Source organism: Ostrea edulis, chromosome 4 (assembly GCF_947568905.1).
Source record: "Ostrea edulis chromosome 4, xbOstEdul1.1, whole genome shotgun sequence".
NCBI lineage: Eukaryota > Metazoa > Mollusca > Bivalvia > Ostreida > Ostreidae > Ostrea > Ostrea edulis.
Window position 1 is genome coordinate 22060204 of NC_079167.1, and position 16788 is coordinate 22076991.

At 34.7% G+C, this 16788-nt stretch overlaps 1 long non-coding RNA gene across 2 annotated transcripts; it reads right to left on the reverse strand.

Annotated features, from left to right (window-relative positions):
• Positions 1-1134: 1134 nt before the first annotated feature.
• Positions 1135-15055, reverse strand: LOC130054038 (uncharacterized). 2 transcript variants are annotated; one of them, XR_008802300.1, is made up of 5 exons: positions 15041-15055; positions 14431-14557; positions 4225-4307; positions 4036-4100; positions 1135-1308 (listed from the first exon to the last, which is right to left on the reverse strand). It is a non-coding gene; the product is annotated as an uncharacterized LOC130054038 (long non-coding RNA). The 2 variants fall into 2 exon arrangements; XR_008802298.1 differs by lacking the exon at positions 15041-15055 and having other exon boundaries at positions 14431-14568.
• Between the last annotated feature and the right edge of the window lie 1733 nt (positions 15056-16788).

Consider the following 16788-nt stretch of genomic DNA (forward strand, 5'->3'; position numbering starts at 1 on the left):
TCTTCGTTTTTGTTTTTCACCAGCTGCATCGCTTGCAATTTTCGGCGAAAAGTTCGATAAAATATGATAATTTGACCCCTACCGTTTAGAAGCAACTCCATCAAGGTCTTATTTTACCCCTCGCATCGTCACAGTGAACTGGAATGCAAATAATCGGTAAAAGGTAGGGACGATATTACCGGTATATTGTAATAATTCGTCCCACGATACGCATCGCGATACGGCGGAGAAGAAACTGGTATTTTAGACATATGTAAACGGGAAAATAACGTTTATGCGTTAGGTTTGAAATTAACAGGAAGCAACAAAAAATAACAAGATGACGTCTGAACATGGTAATATTGTTCTATTTTTCTAGTCACGGGTTGTGAGCAATATTTGATCTGATATTTTAAAATGTTATTTGTTGTATTACAGTTACTTATACAAAATAAATGTTTAAAATAAACTGAATTTGGCTTATTTTGTGCTTTCACACCAAAGCAGTAATGAAAATAACAGAGAATTAAGGAAAAACAGATTGTCCTAAAATATCGCAATATTATCATGATATTGTGAAAAAATTTCGTGAGATATCACGATGCAAATTTTTTGGCGAAATCCATCCATAGTAAAAAAAAAAAAAGGGGGGGGGGCGGCGGCGGAAGTGAATAATTTGTTTATAGGAAGACATTTTTTTTAAATTATAGATATATTTAAAACGTCGAGTACCTGTGATACATACATTAGTATATCATATATACATATGCTCGCCGAAAAATTAAATGCGAGTTTTATCAAATTTAAGGTAGTACTCTACATCGTCATAATGGCTGACGTCCTTTAAAAACATGAATGAAAAAATCGATATCAGCAATATTTCTCTTTTCCTTTTCCATTAAAATACCCAGCCGAGTACCTCAGTAGGTTTGAATACCGACTGCTGAACTGTAGGTCGCAGTTTCGAGTCCAGCAGGGGTTTTAATTTTTTTTTCAGATTACCTTCTACTAAAACTGCATTTTTTGACAAAATAAAGTAAATTTGAAAATTTTCAACTTCAAAATATTGTTGTACATATCCTCCACTTTTCATCTACATCAAATTTCTCTGGTGTAGCATACCTCCTTAAAGTAAGCAGGGAGAAAACAAGCCCATTTTCTACTGTTATACATCATTTATTTTAAGTGCTACATTTTATAAGGATTCATTATAGATAATCCCAGCGCTGCCACGGATACACGAAATCTTCCTCATTGGATAAAATGGCGAAAGAGCATCATCAGGGCGGTAAGTAGAACAGCGAACAGTCCTGTTACACAATCTGCCCCCTGAAACAAAAAATCTTATCAATGTCACTGCAATCTCTCAAAGTTACATAATTATTTATCAACGAGGTATATGTACATTTAAACATTCAGTAGCATTTTTAGATCATCAGAGCCGAAGGCTCACGTGAGGTTTTTTTCTGGCCAAAATCTGTGTCTGGCGTCCATCTATAGTCTGTAAACATTACTTTCGACTTTTTCTAAAGAACCAATTTTAACCAGACTTACCAAAACGCACCTTTGGATAAATAGAATTCAAGCGTCTTCAATTGAGGGACTATGTCCCTTCAAAGGGGAAATAATTAAGAAATACAATGTAGTAAAAATGGAATGGAGTGTATAAAAAATCTTCTCAACAAAAATCAAGAAATCAGAAAAGTCTAAACTAGCAAGAAACATTGCTTGCATACTAAATATTCTAGTTCGTTCATACCATGACTCTAAGGGCACCAGGGGTTTAAGTTCAACACTGGTTACTGAGCAGTATGTAGGAACATTCTTTGAAAATTCTCTTCTCGAGAACTACTTTGTCAAATCCCCGTGTAGTGGAGATTTGCTCATACAATGACCCCCGAGGTCACCGCGGGGCCACGTTAGGGGTTCAAAATTGAACAATTATAATATATTGGAAAAATCTTTCAATATCTTCCCAAGAACCACAAGGTCACAAATTGTCTAACAGGTATATAAGAATCTTTATGTAATGTAGTTTCAGGTTTGTTCATGTCATGGCGGAGCCACAATGGATTCACATTTAAACATCTTTATATATCTTGAATTAAAATCTCTTCAATGCATGTGTGTACGAGATTAGATAACCCATACACAACCTCGTGAAGACTAAACTGATATTTGTTCGCCCCCAGACCAGCTTTCTTCCCCCAGTTACATTTTTTTTGTAATTATGAACACGCGTTGATAAATAAGTTTTTCATCCAAAGTTTTGGTTGATATCCAAATCAACCCGAAAACAGAACCGCCAACAGTCTGTGTTGTAGCCGGTGCCGTCGGGTTTATCAAAAAGTTCACACCCTTTATTGAATGAAAAAGTCATAAGTATACGGCGAATTACTTATTTTATTTGAAAAATGCATACTTGTATTGATTACATGGACTACGTCCAGGCTCCGTAAAGTAATTAGGATTTGTCTATTGTTTTTTCTTTAAATGATTTCCGGTACTGTTTATTTGAGTCATAAAAAGGAGAGGTCTGGAAAATTCATTTGAGTAGAAATAGACTGTAAATTTTGCGACAATAAGCACTCGGTTGACTCATTAAGTATTCTGTAAGCACTGTACAGAATTACCTTTGAAAATTTACATCTTGGGATTGATTGGACTAACAGCCGATTCGTGAAAGTTTATATATATACTCTATTTTGGAATTTAGCTCGGCGGTAAACCGGCGTCGGACATAGTTTTAGTGAACTTTGGTTTGACCTGCTGTAAGTTAGTAATTTTTGACATAGTTTTAGTGAACTTTGGTTTGACCTGCTGTAAGTTAGTAATTTTTGACATAGTTTTAGTGAACTTTGGTTTGACCTGCTGTAAGTTAGTAATTTTTGACATAGTTTTAGTGAACTTTGGTTTGACCTGCTGTAAGTTAGTAATTTTTGACATAGTTTTAGTGAACTTTGGTTTGACCTGCTGTAAGTTAGTAATTTTTTCATTGATATATGTAAGTGATTGTAAATCAATTGTTTATAATCTTTTCATTTTTTTTGTGATTTATTTCTGCTGGTCACAGGATGTATTCTGACCAATAACAAATCAAACTATGAAATATGTGCACCTCATAAAACTAGTCCTTAGTTACAGGTCTACAAATTCTATGTTTGAAATGAATGGTTCTTATAATCTGATTATGTCAAAATGTAGCATGAATTTGACCTCTCGGTCTAAATTAGACACAACTGATATAGTCGATTTACAAGTAAATGAAGATGCTAAAAACAAAAACCAACATTCGTTTGGAAATAAAACACAACGAAAGTATGCCAAAATATAAATGAAATTTTGAACTTTTAAGAAATTGCAGTATACGTGAGCTGTAGTGTACATGTAAATTGATCGGCACGATATTTGTTTTTCAAAATATTGAATCAGAAGTGAAAACAAAATATTTCAACAGAGAGATTACACTAGAGATGTTGAATTGGTGTAACAGATACGTCTCTGTTCGATGTAGGTCATTGGTTCTTGATGTTCATTTAGCTTTACCTCAGCCCTATCCCTCCCTTGTCAGGGTTTATCGTGCTATTTCGAAGTTTGTAACAACTATTTGGACTGAAAAATGTACCCCCTTTTGAGAATTTACTGGATCCGCCCATGAAATTTGCATGCCATAAATATAACTACACAGGACTTAGAATCTCATATGTACAGCATAGGGGAAAATATTTATTTGGATATGATGCGCTTTCGTGCTAAAGATGTTCTATAAGTAATATACGCTAAAGATAATACACGCTGAAAATGCACACTAAAAATAATATATGTACACTAAAAAATACACACTAAAATGATGTACACTAAAAATGCACGCTAAAGATAATATAAAATAAAAAATGCACACTAAAATAAAATACACTAAAATGCGCACTAAAAATGATATACACTAAATTGCACACTAAAATACTATACATTAAAAACATGCACGCTAAAATACATCTAAACATGTGATAAATCTCAAGCATTTTTTTGTTGTAAAATCTCAAACAATTTACTTACGTTTCCGGGTGTAGTGGGACCCGGACTAGTGTCGTTGGTAGTGGCCATGGTCAGCTGCGCCATCACTGATATATTTGAAAAATATAACGATACATCTTGCGATTAATTACATGCCATCTTTTCAACACCAATCTTGTTTTCGATGAAAAGAAGAATGATACTAAACTGTACTTTAATACATAATCTTACCCGTGGAGAATAAGAAAATAACTAAAAGGAGGTCAGCCTGTCGCCACATTATAAGTCTTCTCTATTCAGCACTGTAAATATACCTATAAGATATACACCAATTTATCACTACAGCTCAGTAAAGACAATTTTGATATAAAGAATTACCCCCCCCCCCCATTCGAAATTGTCTCTCACATTGATATATTTCAGGAAATATTTGATGTATACATCTGTATGGTAATTTACATAATCAGCAATATAAGCAACCCCTCCACCCAACCCAGCACAAACAAATTTTCTAACCACTCCTTACAGACTCGTAGCATCCCTTTTCAAAAGTAGGGGGAGGGGGTAGCGGAACAAAACATTGACTTCACAATTGTCTGAAAATATTTGACAAACAAGAAAGACAAAAAAGTTAAGTGTCCCACTTCTACCCTAAGCTCAAATACTAAATCGTTACGGTTTAAAAAAAAAGGGGGGGGGAGGGGGAGGGGTACGCAGAGGGTTGATCTTGCAGTCCAGTTCTTCGGTTTAATCTGACATTTCCACTACCATTAATTATGAATATAAACAATACTGAGGGAGAATCAACCTATAAGTCTAATATTGTATGTAAAGATAACGGAAAACAACCAAAACACGATACTATTGTTGTATTTACTTCTCAGCGCATATTCATTTTCCAATTTGACATTTTTTAAAAAAAAAATGCTTACAGGTTAAGAAATGCATGTATAAAGCGGGCATTTAAAGATTATCACCGACAAGAACTGAGTACCACATAGATATTATAATTGATAAAATTAATGCTATATAGCATTGTACGCATGCTGAAAACAAACCCTTGAATATGAAATAGTGAAAATAAAAATCTTCTTCCCAAGAACCAAGTTAAAATTTACAGGAAAGCTTTCTGATATAGTGTCTTCAAGTTTGTTCAAATAGGCGTGGGGCCATAGCGATATGTAACGTAAAAATCTTCTCAAGAACAACAGGACTATAATTAGTCAAGTTAATATGCAAGCATCCTTAGGTAATGCGATTCAATTGATGAACATCGGGTCATACAGCTTTAAAAATCTTCTTCTCAAGAACCACTGGGCCAGAAAAATGGAAATTTACGTGAATGCTTCCTTACATAGAGTAGATTCAAGTTTGTTCAAATCATGGTCCGCAGGGGTTGGATGGGGCCACAATAGGGGTCAAAGTTTACGGTCATCTTCACGATCATCTTCACAAGTCAAGGGTTATTGATTCGTGACCTCGCACTAAATCGTTAGTGCAAGGTAACGAATTCATAACCATTGACCGGTGAAGATGCATTCATATATTGGGAACACTTTGTAATTTTTATATTATATATGTATATTGTGATCTTGAAATCGCTCCTTATGTGCATAGTCATTTAGAAAAAGAAAGTTATCGTGTGTAAACAACGACTCGGCGCATGTGAAAGATGAGGATCGTTTGCTGATATTTTGTGTGAAACCAAGACAGGAAGTACATGTATTTCTGCGAATCTTGCTTGGGAAAGGCACGAAATATTCTTGTGCTGTTATAATCGATCATTGTTTGCGAAAAATATCCCCAAATACGACAAAGACCGACACTTTTGGTCAAATACATGTATTAACGATATTAGGATGATGTTTATATAACTTAATCTAACTTCGGTGTACCCCTCTGAATACTTATGAAATCTTCCACTTGTACGCACGCGATTTTTTTTGCAAAAACTTTAGAATGTATGTATATCTCAGTTTGTCTCACTAATGAACACCCTAAGTAGACATGGATTTTGGCGACACTATAGTTAACGAAGTTTAGGTAACCTTAACACTGATGCAGAAATGGTAACTAATGTAAACAATATGACAAACATCATTTGCGACACATATATAACTTCCTTGTTTAAAGATAGCATGGAGACGATGGAGTCGAGCTACACTGACTGCGAAAGTGCTGTAAGTGATCTTGTGAACGAAGTACACGTGTAATTACTCATGTTGAAAATTTCTAATCTTTCAATGGGCTCAAAATCAAATATAGTTTCTGACAATGTATCCCAAAACAGGCATGATGAATTAGTATTGGGGGTATATTTTTGACAAATGAGTATTATTTTTAAAATTTTGTAATGTAGATAATTTTATATGTATATAAGTGATAGATTAGAAGACTGTCTGCAGTATTTTTAACTGAAGTATTACAGCAGATGAGAAAATATAAGCTTGAAAGTTGATAAAAAAGAGCAATGAGAGAGAGAGAGAGAGAGAGAGAGAGAGAGAGAGAGAGAGAGAGAGAGAGAGAGAGAGAGAGAGAGAGAATGAGAGAATATCAGTCCGTATGACCATGTATCTGAGGAAATAAATGATTATATATATATTCATCATTTCAATGTAGATAATTTTATATGTATATAAGTGATAGATTAGAAGACTGTCTGCAGTATTTTTAACTGAAGTATTACAGCAGATGAGAAAATATAAGCTCTTGAAAGTTGATAAAAAAAAAAGCAATGAGAGAGAGAGAGAGAGAGAGAGAGAGAGAGAGAGAGAGAGAGAGAGAGAGAGAGAGAGAGAGAGAGAGAGAGAATATCACTCCGTGTGATCATATATCTGAGGAAATAAATGATTATATATATTCATCATTTCAATGCATAAGTGTTGTTTCCATATTACATGTACATTGTACATGACATTTAAGTGCAAAAAGGTCAAACTTTCAAAGCATAATTCAACAATATTATTGATATCATCTAAAAACTGCCACAAGCCTGAAAGATTGAAAAATGCACGGACTGAATGGAATCAACAGTCACAAATAAATATACTACATTGTATATTGATGCATTACTTCAAGGACTGATAGGGTTTAATTTCAACCTGTCCGTAGAAATATTTACCAGTCCTCCAGGGTCTTCAAGATATAATTAAACATATTTAATTAATGTCATTCAAATAAGATAATGAGATTTAACTCAATATGCCTTGGACAACATTGCAACACTAATCAGGTTCGTCTGATGTCTACAAAGGAATTTCACTTTATTTGGATACCTACTTCCGCCCCTACCCGGGGTTGAACTCACGACCTGCGGAACCAAATCTCCTAGCAGCATGTAACCAACGCACTAGACCGCTCGACCATCTTACTTACTTATCCTCTTCATCCCCGGTGGGACATAAGGCACCAACAAGCTTCCTCCATTTGTCCCTGTCCTTTGCCAAGTGCTGAGCCTGTCCCCAGGTGTACCCTTCCTCTTGAAGTTCCGCTTGGATGGTTCTCCTCCAGGTGGTTCGAGGTCTTCCTGGCTTTCGTTTCCCTGGTGGTGTCCAGTGCAAGGCAGTTTTTGGAATCTTCTCACTGGGCATTCTCAGAACATGACCTAGCCATCTAAAGCGCCGCTGTTTTATCTGTGTTGAGATACTACTACATTTGCTAATATTGAACAAGTTCTTGTTTGTTATCTTGTTAGGCCAGTATATTCGATGAATTTTTCTGAGGCAGCTGTTATGGAATGCCTCTATCCTCTGTATGTCGCTCTGTATTATTATCCAGCATTCCTAGCCGTAAAGGAGGACTGATTTCACGTTGCTGTTAAACAACTTCAGCTTGGTGTTTATGCTGAAGTTTTGTGACTTCCAGATTGGCTGAAGTCTGTGAAAGGCTGTACGGGCTTTTGATAGTCTTGATTGTATGTCTTTTTTTGCTCCATTGTCATTGCTGATTACACTGCCAAGATATGTAAAATCTTCTACATTTTCAATTGGGTGGTTAATGATGGTAATTGGATCTGTGATTTTCTGGTTTACCACCATCACATTTGTTTTTGCTATGTTGATGTTTAGTCCGGTCTTTTGGGCATATGGATTTAAGCTGTTTGTTTTTTCTTGTAGTTGTCTCTGGGTTGTTGATATTTCTGCTAAGTCATCAGCAAAATCAAGGCCTTCTAATTGTTTAAACATTGTCCACTGTATTCCATTTCTAACAGATGTTGTGTTTCTCTGTATCCAATCTATTACCATCAAGAATAGTATGGGTGATAGAATACATCCTTGACGGACACCAGATTTTACTTCGAATGGATCAGAAATGTTGTTTTCTAATATGATGTTGCATTCAAAATTTTGGTAGAAGCATTTTATGATAGTGATAAGTTTAGTTGGTATACCATATGCTGTCAATATTTCCCAAAGTGTGTCTCGGTGGACGCTATCGAAGGCTCTCTTAAAGGACACATATCGTGTTTTCAAAGTATACAAAATTATATGCATTTTGTCTTCCTTATGCTAATAGAAATTAATTGTAATAGTTCGTTCGCTGAAGTATTGCGATAATCAGCCACAATACGGACTTAAATCTAAGCCCCGATTTCAAAAAGCCTAGTTAATTAGATAGGTAGTCACGTGGTACAGTGACGTCATATGCGACCTTCGTTCGATCAACTTGTTGTAAAAGTAGTGTTAGATATTTTTAAAAACTCGGGTTTTAGGGCCCTAATTTATTTACCATGGATAACATTTATTTCGATGTTGACAAATTTCCCGAGTCTTATATCTTTTAGCCACCAGTGCACACAAATAGCGACCCAAATGTAGCGAGGAAAGCGAGTATGAAATCTGCGAGTAAATAATGTTTACTTGGGATCACTGTCTAAACACTATTTGGTAATGTCATTTCTGTAAACAACTGTAATTAGCGTTGTTGCTTTTTGAAAATAAACAGTGCAAATATTATTAAATTTATTTTTGGAGAAGTTAGATAGACCTAAATTATGATACGATTATGTATCATTGACAACTAGGCCTACTGTCACGGGTGCATTTCGAAAAGAAAAGAAAAATGATCAAACTTATGGTGAAAATCCCAATACTTTTATATTATTTTATTCAAGCAATTTTATTAATCCTTATTTTTTTGTTATCTACACGTTGTTACTTAGGAAGTGGGAGCGCGGCATGCTGTTGTTGTAAACACGTACGCGGTCCCTAAAAAAATGAAAGCATTATAATTCAATTCAAAGTTGGGAAATATCATATTTTATTATTTATAATTGAAAGTTCAATTAACTTTTATCTTTAAATTTCTTTTTTTAAAACTACCAGTTGGCAGACACTGCTAGCGAAGTTCTGCCTTTATGTTGTTACAAGGTGAAGGTCAGTTGGTGCGAGTGTGTATTGAATTTGAAAGCAGAACGGAAAGCATAAGCCGTAGCCCTATATGTAACAGTGCGTAGCTTCGATAGAACCATTTTCTCGCAGTTTATCTACGTCTTTGTCCAAGTGCTTGTTTAAAAAAGTACAGGGACAAATTCTACTGGTTTTTTATGGCAAAGTCGTTGTGCCGACAAAAAATATTCACGTCTTGTCCCTCATACCTTCCTTCGAAAATTGAAAAAAACACAGTTCAAAGCCTCTCTACTGACTGCAAGTGCACCCTTAAACGGCACAAAACACCCTAATGCAGTGTTATTTACAAGCCGTTAATGTGATAATTGTTTGTTTGTCAATTAAATCTAATATGTTTATGAAATGGCTAACAACTGTTTTCAAATCTTCTCGCTCGAGGTCGCATATGACGTCACAGATAATGGCGCGTAAATTATCGAAGAAAATATGCATATCGCAAAATTTGAATTTCATCGCTTTCAAACTCGAAAACTACGCAAAATGTTTTATTTAAAACACATGTAAAGTAGTTTTAGGCATGAAATGAATTAATTTTGCTGAAAAAATTAAAAAGTTTAAAAACATGCGATGTGTCCTTTAAAGTCTATAAAGTTTATGAATAAAGGTGTGTTCCATTCAATGCATTGTTCGATTATATTTCGAAGAGCAAATATTTGGTCAATACAACCTCTGCCTTTTCTGAAACCAGCCTGTTCTTCCCTTAGCTTCCGATCAATGGCTGTATCGATTCGGCTGAGAAGGATCTTGTAGAATACTTTGCTAGGTACAGAGAGTAGAGTGATTCCTCTCCAGTTGTCACAGCAGAGTACGTCTCCTTTCTTTGGAAGCAGTACAATAAGGCCTTTAATCCAATCTGATGGTATAGTCTCTTTGTCCCAGATGTTTTTAAAGAGTTGATGTAAAACTTTTGCTGCTAAATTAGTATCAGATTTTAATAACTCGGCAGGGATGGCATCGATTCCAGCTGCTTTTCTGTTTTTCAATGATTTTATTGCTTTAATGATCTCTTCTAGTGTTGGTGGGCTTGTATCAATACTAATGTCCTCGGCAGTTGGTGTAATAGTGGCTTTTTCTGATGGATCAGGACAGTTAAGTACTTCTTTAAAATGTTCTACCCATCTCTTTGCTTGTTCTTCCTCTCTCGTCAGTGAGTTTCCTTGTTTGTCTTTTAATTGGCTTGTTTTTGAGGTCTTATTACCACAAAGCTGTTTGGTTATTTTGTAGACAGTACTCAGTTCACCGTGAGTGGCTGCTCTTTCTGCCTCTTCAGCAAGATCATCAGTGTATTTGCGCTCGACCATCTAGGCAAGTCTTTAAAAACTTGCTTTCGATGACGATGGGATTCTCGCCACACTCACAGGCTACACGGTCGTTGAGAATGGAAATGGGATACAGTTATTTAAGGTACATTTAAGAGGATCATACATGATACACATTGCATTCGAAATATTTTATATAAAGCACGGAAATAGCAAAGAACTCTTAAATGAACATAACTGCCCTAAGTGAAGAAATATTTAATATAAAGCACAGAAAATTTCCCTTTATTTGGATACCCACTTCCACCCCTACCCGGGGTTGAACTCACAATATGTATGTATGTATGTATGTATATATATATATATATATATATATAATATATATATATATATATATGTGTGTGTGTGTGTGTGTGTGTGTGTGTGTATATATATATAGCAGGGAGGCCTCAACCAAAATTGTAAATTTCATGATCCGCAGGGTAGTGGTTTGGACCCCAGGGCAGGGCCAAACTTACTATATTGTATTTATCTGTAAATTCTGTGTATTCTTAAAGGCTTCAAAAATATAAATATATAACTGTCTGAAGAGGCATTAAAGCCGAAAGCGCTAACAGTGAAATGTTATTCAAGTTTTGTGTTTCTTGACTTTTATTATTGGATATATATATATATATATATATATATATATATATATATATATATATATATATATCAAATTTTTACAAAATTAATTGGCTGGGAGCACTTAATATAAAAATTAGAACTAGATTTGCAACTGCGCAAATAAACATATAAACATTACACAGTGATCCCAGCCAATATACAACTAAAACACTAATGATGTCAAAAAGGTGGCGCACAAAAAAATCCAAACACTATAAAGGCCTAAGCGCCATTACAAAAACCAAATGCAACAGAAATTATCGAGTAATTATACAGTAAAAAATGGGATGGAGAAGGGGATGTGGAGGTAACTAAATTACATCAGTCTGCGTGAAAATAAAATCGTAAACGATACTGCTATGAATGAAAAAATTTCAAAAAATTCGCAGACCAAATTACTTTGTTACCTTTTGTAAACATGTATTGGATTCAAAATGATAACGTCACATTAGCAAACTTGACGTCATGAAATAGTCTTACGACGTAAGAATGTATTGATGCATTGTGATGTCACAATGCAAGCATGAAAATGTGAGCGTCTTTACTTTTATGGAAAAATGCATACAGCATATTATTCACAATCATATCACTTGAGTACTTGTATGGACAAAGAAAGTAAAGAGGAGTACAAACTTCTGAATATAAAATAATTCAACGTTCCATTAAATATTTATATATATTTACATTTGCAACTGTTTTCTCCTACATAACACTATTACGAGCAACACGTATTTATCCCTGCATAAATCCACTACGGGGTCAACAGAGGTCACGGCTGTGCGTATGAACATTTGTTAAAAGTAGGTAACAGGTACTACTTTTACTAAGGCAATACACATCTAGCAATCGCTCTCACTTACTGCAGAAATATATCAATAAATGAAATCAACATCACAAAATATATTTACGGTTTTATTTGTATTCCAAGCAGTGGACTTTCATCCATAATTGATAAAAGCATTTCTGTAAACAATATTTTACTAGCCTATTGTATGTCTAAAATTTCGTCTGCTACAACTTCACCCTGGTCATCGGTGATATATATACATGTATATTCTCCATTAAATTGTTTTTATCATTGAAAATTGGAATGATCATGGAAAATTCACAATTTTCGAAAGAGGGGGGGGGGTATATTCAAAGCTTATTACCTCCCTTGCATGCTTAGAATGTGGGCATGGAATTAATATATATTGTAGAGGACATTCCGATGTTGCTTCATGAAAAAAAAGAAGAAAAAATATTCATTTACTAGTTTTTTTTGGTGTTTTTGTTTTGGTCACGTTTTAAAATGAAGGTTATGAACATTTTGATTTTGTGGATATTTGACGCATTTGATTATTTCCGCTTTTAAGGATGAGATGGACAGATGTTCCTATCTGATAAATAAATATAATAACTATAGTCTTCGTGTTGGTCGAGTGGAATGATGCCATAATTAAATACAAGTATCTATACATATATATAGGCGGAAGCGAATAAAGAGGTTCATTGTAATGGTAAACTGTTTTCCTGGAAGTGAATAGAATGATAAAAAAAAAAACCAACGATATTTTATCAATAGATAAGCGTAACTACTTGTCAATCAGACTTTACTTGTAAACACGTGGATGAACGAGATTCGAACAAACTTTATTGAAGATAAGTTCATATCTCTCTCTCTCTCTCTCTCTCTCTCTCTCTCTCTCTCTGTGTGTGCCCTCGCACCCTTGCGTGTTATAAAAAGTTTGGTTGCGAAGCTAAGTGTGCCCAACACAGGGTCCTTAAAAATCCAAGAACTTAAATATATTTCAAAACACAAAAAAGGAAGTTATTAAGTTAGTTAGTAATTATTATAATGACATATGCGTCATTACAAAATCACAAATGCATATAATAAGTACATGTATAATTAGCACCCGGTCTGTAAGGGCTATATCTTATATTGAAATACATGTATACATGCATGCCATGGCATTTCTAGGCAGATTATCGGTATGGACAGTAAATGGATATAAATCATGGTTCTAATCTATAATCAAATGCATTTTTACTCAAGGAAGTATGGTTTTCTTAATAGATAAGACTAATTAAATTAAATCTGGCTGTTTGTAAAGGATGATCATTATCAATTTAACCAACAAAAAAAAAACACCATCTCGTTCCTGTGCAACTGGTCTGTAAGTGCATAAAGATATTGTTTTCTCAGGTTTTTATACAGTGTATAAACCAAGGGAAAAAGTATACTCGGAGCTGCACAAAATACACAAATTCGGTCACGTGAGAGTGATAGTGGCCGGTTTAAGAACTTTAACAACATTCGAAATATAACTGCATTTATGTCACAAAGAAAGCAAATATGGACGCAATTCCAAATTACATATATATATATATATATATATATATATATATATATATATTATGGGAAAATGATTGCATTCATTAAAAAAATATCTTTTACCCCTAACCTTGCACGTGAATTGAAATCGATGTTTTAATTTACACAACATGCTACATAAGTTGGCGGTGTTTTTGTATTGAAGCTGCGTGCCTTATCGCCCTGGTCAACTGATAATTCATTAAACACATGCAAATAGGATTTGTCGTGGCAATATATGCACACTTTATGTGAGGGAAGGTTTAGACTGACGGTCCTCGAATTGTAGATTTTTTTGTTGAAATATTAAATACATGTAAAACAATGAAATTTAATAGCATCAGTATATATTTATGGACATTACGGTATTTTGGAGATTTTGACAAAAATGGAAAATCATCGATCACGGTCAGAGATAAGGACTTCATCATACGGAGTAATTAAAATATAATTAACAAAATATAATTAACAAAATATAATTAACAAAATATAATTAACAAAATATAATTAACAAAATATAATTAACAAAATATAATTAACAAAGACTCTCAGAGAATATATTCACGTACATGTGGAGAGAGAGAGAGAGAGAGAGAGAGAGAGAGAGAGAGAGAGAGAGAGATTACATACCGTTTCAAATGGTCGTCCAAGTTATCGTTTTATAAAAAAAGATAACAAACAATTTTACATATTGTACATGGACACACAGAATAACAACGATATGTAACATATAAACTTAAATATTTACCTTTCTGGGCTTCCACGGAGCGACTATGGTTCTGTTGGGTCTATGATGTAAATCACACGCCCCACTCCAGATGCAAATGTATGAGCTTCACGCACGCGTACTTACAAGGAAGGATGTCACATGTAGCCTTGTAGTATTATTTAATACATCAAACATTTTAATATATTTTACTTGTTCTGTAATTTTAGTGACTATAAAATTCAAATCCTAGGGTGGGGATTACCCCAGCCCAATGAACATGTTTTTCCAAATTTTAAATTCATCCCATGACTAAAACTCACTCTGCTTTTGTACAATTTTACTCAATGTGCATAATTATGTTTGTAAATTATATAAAGTGGAATGTTTAACATATTTGTGGAATATTTTCATAGCAAATCTCAATGGAATCATTCAAGGATGACCGTAATCAATTTGAATCATTCCAGGATAATTGTAATCAATTAGAATCATTCCAGGATGACTGTAATCAATTAGAATCATTCCAGGATGACTGTAATCAATTAGAATCATTCCAGGATTATCGAAATCAATAGAATTATTCCAGGATAACTGTAATCAATTAGAATCATTCCAGAATGACCGTCGTCGTTCTGAACTAGTGACTTACAGAATTTGACTGTCAAAAACTGCCCTCTGCTTGTCTGCTGTGTATAACAGGAAAAAAAAGCTTGTAACTTTTATAACCTATGAGTATTTAGTTTTTTTCTTGTATCTATGTTAGGTTGTTGAACAATGCAAGTTAACAATATCTAATCTTGTGAACCTTTTATCATTATGCCATAAATCGAATACACGACCCCCTCTTACATTGGATTATTCTAGCAGCTCGAATTCCCGCGTTTTCTTCGTGAACGTAATGACACCTTATAAAGTAGTAACACGTGATATCAACTTCTAGTGCTTTAAAAACTTTGTTTTTCAACTGATTTTATCAGATACCATGTATGGTACCCTCAATTCTAAGTAATGACAGGTTTACTCGCTGTACACGTTACGGAGAGGTTACCAGCAGTATCGTCTACATGTTAGCGTGTTTCTCCGTGTTCACCCATTAACAAATCCTTCCCCGCTATCACCCATTATCTGTTAAACGACTTGTTCTTAAGTTGATTACGGTTCTGCACTTTGTAATTTGTACTGGCGATCATTTGAATGATACGCATTCTTCCAATATCAATATTTACTGAATTCTCGTCGGGGGGGGGGGGGGGGGGGGGGTCGTCGTTTGTGGCCACTGAGCTTGTCTGCACCGATAGTTGTCTTCATTTGTCTTGCTTGTTATGACCTCGTGAACGAAGTATTCCTCGACATGGAATGGACTGGTAGAAGACAAGGTGATTCTTCTGATATAGTTCTATTGTTTCTATATCATTATCAGAATATTATTTCACTGATAATACTTTATCAGAAATGGAAGAACAGACTGTTATGTTTTGAGCAATGTAAGTATCTTTATCTTTCTGTGGTGGATCTTCCGTTTCACGGGGTGTGGAAGGATGTGATGGGATCATTTGTCACTTCTTAGTCCTTTTTGCCTCATATTACATATAAATCCAGATTCTCTGGTCGTGCGTAAGGACTAGTCACCTAAACATATCAACCCCTGTAGCAGGCCCCGCCTTCTTCAGCCTGACCCTTTCTTCTGTAAATCCCCAATGCTGGTTGAGAATTTCTCAAATATATGGCTTCTAGGTCATTTGGGACTCCGATATCTCATCTATACTTTCACAAAATTAAGTTATTTCGCGGAATGATATTTTTAAATTCCGTAAAATCACTTTAAGAATCACGGTCTTTGTCTAATTCAGTGAGTTCTTGAAACATTATCTATAGAGTCTTCTGTTTACGACTGATCAAGGACTGTAACTTTGTCTCATCTTCGTCACCTGCTACAGAGGTTGTTTCAATACGTTTTTGTTTTTGGAGATGACACATCCGTGTATTCAAGGAAGGCGGATTGCCTTCTGCTCTTCTTGGAAAACCTTTCTTTCCACTCGATCAGACAGGCCTTCATGGTGTTGTAACGCTTCGGATGTTTCACACTCTAACAGTTACTAGGAATAAAAACCAAGTCGCTGAATAAAGTTTATAATTTATTCAATTAGATATAAAATTCAATATATGAGATATAGATAAATAACTGGAACAAATCTCAGCACACAGGACGAACTCTGGTCATAATCGGTACAATTACCGATAAATATTGGGATTCGTATTACGTATATTAATGTTCAGCAAAAATCCCCCACCTAAACTAAAACTTAAATGGCTCTTAATAAAAATTCCCTAACTAACAAAAGTAAATATTTCACCGCTAGTACAATTAACTAGCTCATATGTGAAAATATTCCCTGA